This window comes from Penaeus monodon, unplaced genomic scaffold, assembly GCF_015228065.2.
Source record: "Penaeus monodon isolate SGIC_2016 unplaced genomic scaffold, NSTDA_Pmon_1 PmonScaffold_96, whole genome shotgun sequence".
Lineage (NCBI taxonomy): Eukaryota > Metazoa > Arthropoda > Malacostraca > Decapoda > Penaeidae > Penaeus > Penaeus monodon.
Window position 1 is genome coordinate 52,501 of NW_023664991.1, and position 5,000 is coordinate 57,500.

At 33.9% G+C, this 5,000-nt stretch overlaps 1 pseudogene; it reads right to left on the bottom strand.

Annotated features, from left to right (window-relative positions):
* Window positions 1-5,000, bottom strand: part of LOC119572093 — a 22,035-nt pseudogene that overhangs the window by 11,225 nt on the left and 5,810 nt on the right.

Here is a 5,000-nt window from a genome sequence, read left to right on the forward strand (position 1 = left end):
TCCGCCATTCAAAGTTACCTGTGGGCGATTTCCTAAACTTGCTGATGACACAGGGTTAATGGAACCATCCATGCGTTCGATTTCAGAGACAAACATGTTGCCTACGGTTGTTCCCGCGCGGCCACCTTCGCTGATTATTTGTCCTCTGTTGTAGAAATGTGGGCTCAGCAATTACTAAAATGACGTCTGTGGTTCGTTCGCAGTTGCAGAAAAGAATTAGCAAAAGTATGTATCATAATCTGCTGCTAGACCTTTTGGAGGATGAATATAGGCAAGCTCCTTTGAGGAACTTGGAAGACGTTCACATGCAAACAGATGATGACGTCACGAATACTTTCCAATGGATTTCCATGTAAAAATAACAAACACTTGTAAAATAGAAAACTATAAAATTCAATATATATTTAAAAATAATGTCTTGCTCGTCCGAGGGCTGGGTACACATGCTTGAGTTATCATTGTTTACACGCGCGTCTACCAGTTCCTCAAAGGAGCTTGCCTGTATTTATTCTCAAAACGAAATTCTTTCAGCAGATTATGATGCACACTTCTACCATTTCCTTTCTGTACCTACGAACTAACATACGTCGTTTTCGCACTTTTTGAGCTTCCCTTTCTACAACAGAGGACAAAATAACTGGAGGGGCCGCGCCTTGATTGTTGTTGAAATCGAGCGCATATGCGATGGTTCTGCTGGCTCCGTGTGACCAGGAAGCGAAACAAAAGGAAAAAGAGCCTGTACATGTCAGAAGAGAAGAGATAAAAAGAGGAGAGAAGAGACTTACGGTGTGCGTGTTGCGGGCGTGAGCCAGCATGTCCTCCAGCATCCAGGGCGGCGACCCGCAGTGCCGGTAGTCGCCCCAGTACCACGCCTCGTCCTCCTCGGTCGCGGCGGTGCCTGGCGCCAGAACCGGGAGATAAAGACCACACAATTCTTTAAAACATCTGTGCGTGTGAGTGAGTGTGTGTGTTTGTGTGTGTGTGTGTGTGTGTACATACACATTCATATACTTATATATATGTAGATATGTATATAATATATATATTATATATATATTATAATATATCTATATATATATTATATATATATATATATAAATATATATAATATGCATGTGTGTGTGTGTGTGTGTGGTGTGTTGTGTGTGTGTGGTGTGTGTGTGTGTGTGGTGTTGGTGTGTGTGTGTTGTGTGTGTGTATGTGTGCATGCGTGCGCGCGCACGTGTGTGTGTGTGTGTGTGTGTGTGTGTGTGTGTGTGTGTGTTTTGTGTGTGTGTGTGTGTGTGTGTGTGGTGTGTGTGTGTGTGCATGCGTTGCGCGCGCACGTGTGTAGGGGAATATAAGTGACAATCGCTCCCTCACCCGATTTCCTCGCGGCAGCACAGCTGCTCCGGGCAGGCGGCGTTCGAGCCCGGGCTGTAGAGTGGGTCCAAATGTGTGTCGGACAGATGCAACCCCTTTCAGCTTGGGGGCGTCGGGCTGCGGGAGACAAGCAGGGGTGAATTTATAGTGTTTTTTTTCTTCCTCTTCTCGTCCTTAGGGGTTTTAGAGCTAAGGGATGTAAAAAAAGGGAAAAAGAGAAGCAAAAGAGAGGTAAAAAAAAAAACGGGAGACAAAGAAAGTGCTTATTATACATACATATATGTGTGTGCGTGTGTGTGAGAGAGAAAAAGAGAAATAAAGAGAGAGAGAAAGAGATTGAGAGAGAGAGAGAAAAAAAAAAAGAGAAAAGAGAGAGAGAGAGAAAAAAAAAGAGAGAGACTGCTGTAGAAAGATGCCTTACCTCAGGAACCACAATGGGCTCCACTGGAGGCTTCTCGCCGTGGATGTCCACAGAACCACTCCCTCTCTGGTTGTCGGTGGTGCAGACCCTTGGAGGCCATGAGCATCCCACAGAGCTTTGGCTGTGACGTTTTTGTGTGTGAAGACGTGGTACACGATGGGCTATAAAGGCATCAATCGTCTCATTACACTTGGTATGTTTTTTATTTTGCTTTCAGCAGGGTTTTTATCTCTTTTTTTTTTTTTGTTTTTATCTCATTTTGTTACACAATATGACATTTTTCCCATGTGTACTGAGGTACTAAAATTTTGAAAATGTAAACATTATGAGATTGACTTGCTCCTTTTTTTTTAATACTTTCCACTTAAAAAACTTCCAAAAATAAAAAAAAACAAAGCCAAAAAATTTTTATCTCATAGAAATGAAAATAAGGAAAAATGCGAAGAAAAGCATTTTTTGGATACGTACACACGAGGGAATATACCCGGCGTGGGTCTCCTTAGGCTGGACTGCGCAGAGCACCGGGGATGGCCTCCTCACCATCGCCTCGTAGCTCACGCCCGCGTTCACTCCCCCTGGAGGACGCCCACCCCAGCTCGCACTCCAACACGCAAGTTGCGGGGGGGGGGGGGGGCACAACGGGGGGTTGAAATGTCCTATATTAGCACAGTAAGGAACTAACAGATTTTGACATCTGATAATGAAGGTTACCCTTGATGAAAGTTCCTACATCAAAAACCCAAAAAGGGGTTTCCTATAAAAGCAATATTTGGCACAAAAGATTTTTCATAAATGTTTGCATATGACACGGGAGATTTGTTATAGGTTAAACCAAAAGAATCCCTAATCAAACTCAGCAATTTAAATAACGATGTTTCCCGGGGGTTTTAATGAAGTCTTACAAAACTAAAAGCGGGTCAGTTAATCGTTTTTGTACATTTGAAAAACCCGTTAAAAAAAATAAAACAAAAAGCTTAACTCGCCCCCCCCCAATAAAAAAAACCCCCCTGTTTCCCAATTATCAAGAGTTTAAACACATAATCAAGATCAAAGAAGGTGAGATTAGGGTCCCTTTTGGGCCTGTAAGGAAAACGCGAGGAAAATTTTCCACGATCGGAGAAGGAATTGGGTCTTCCGGCCGCAAGGACTGCGGAGCCGCTGCACGAGGAGATTTTGTCCCCCGGTTGGCGGCCCGCCAGCCAGCCCCCCAAAAAAGGAAGCCCCCCCCAGCCCAAAAAAATTTAAAACACCCCCCCCCCCCCCCCTTTTTTTCCCCCCCCCCCCCCCAAAAAAAAAAAAAAAAAAAAATTTTTTTTTTTTTTTTTTTTTTTTGGGTAAGGGGGGTGGGGGGCAAAGGGGGGTTTTTAGGAAATGAAAAAAACAAATTTTGGGGGTTTTTGGGGTTTCCCCCCCTTTTTTTTCCCTCCCTTTTTTATATTTTATTTTTAAAAATTATATATAAAAATATAAAATATATATATATATATTAAAATAAAAAAATTTAAAAAAAAAAACCCGATAATTTTTCAAATTAAAAATTTTTAAATTTAATTTTTAGGAAAAATAACCCAAAAAGGGAAAAAACCCTTAAAATTTACCCCATACCATCCAAAAAAATATAAAACCCTTTCCCACCAACCCCAACCCCCCCCAACCCAAAAAAAAAACAACAAAAGGTGGGTTTGGGGAAAAAACCCCCCCAACACCACCCCGTTTTTCTTTTTTTGTGTGCCCGGGGTAAAGTTTTTTTTAAAAAAAAAAAAAAAAAAAAAAAAAAAAAAAAAAAAAAAAAATTATTATTTTTTTTTTTATTTTTTTTTTTTTTTTTTTTTTTAATTTCGTTTTTATTAAAATTTATAAAAAAATTTAATAATAATTATTTTTAAAAATTAAAATAATATATAAATAATTATATATTTTAAATTAAAATTTATAAAAAAAAAAAAAATAAATTTAAAAAAAAAAAAAAAAAAAAAAAAAAAAAATTAAAAAAAAAAAAAAAAAAAAAATTTTATTAAAAAAAAAAAAAAAAAAAAAAAAAAAAAAAAAAAAAAAAAAAAAAAAAAAAAAAAACAAATAAAAAAAAAAAAAAAAACCCAAAACCCGGGGGGCCCCCCCAAACTCCCCACGTGTGTGGTGTATTAAAAAAAAACCCCCCCCAAAGTGTGTGTGTTGTGTTGTGGTGTGTGTTTTGGGGGTTTTTTTTTTTTTTTTTTGGGGTTTTTTTTTTTTTTTTTTTTGGGTTTTTTTTTCTTTATTTTTTATTTTATTAAAAATGTTATAAAAAAAAAAAATTTATTTATATATTTTTTTTATATTTTATAATATTTTTATTAAATATATTTTTTTTGGGGGGGGGGTTTTTTTTTTTGGGGTTTTTTGGGGGTTTTTTTTTTTTTTTTTTTTTTTTTTTTTTTTTTTTGTTTTTTTTGGGGGGGGGGTTTTTTTTTGTTTATTTTTTTTTTTTTAATATATTATATATATATATTTTTTATTTTTAAAAATTTTTTTTATTTTTTTTTGGGGTGTGTGTGTTTTTTGGGGTTTGTTTTTGGGGGTGTGGGGTTTGTTGTTTTTTGTGGTTTTTTTGGGGTTGTGGTGTGTTTTTGTGGGTGTGTGTGGTGTTGGGTGTGTTTGTATTTTTGGGTTATTTTATTTATCTATATGTATTAAATTTTTTTTTATTTGTGTTTTTTTAAATTATAATATATAATATTATATATTTAAATTTATATAATATATATATTTTTTTGTGTTTGGGGTTTTTGGTGGTGTGTGTGTTGGTGTGTGGGGTGGGGTGGGGTTTTGTGTGTGTGTTTGGTTGTTTTTTTACATATTAAAAATATTAATATAAATATTTTTTATTTTTAATTAAAATTTTTTTTAAAATTTTTAAATTTTAGTTATAAAATTTTTATATATTTTTTTTTAAAAATATTTATTATATATAAAATATTTTTAATATATATATATATATATTATTTTTTTTTTTTGTTTTTTTTTTTTTTAATAAAAAAATTATATATATAATATATATATATTATAAAAAATTATTTAAAAAAAATTTTTAAAAAAAAAAAAAATATTAATAATAATAAAATTTAAAAAAAAATTAAAAATAAAAAAAATATAAAATATATATTAAATTTTATATTTTTTAATATTATATATAATATTATATATAATATATTTATATTTTAAATATTTTTATTTTTGT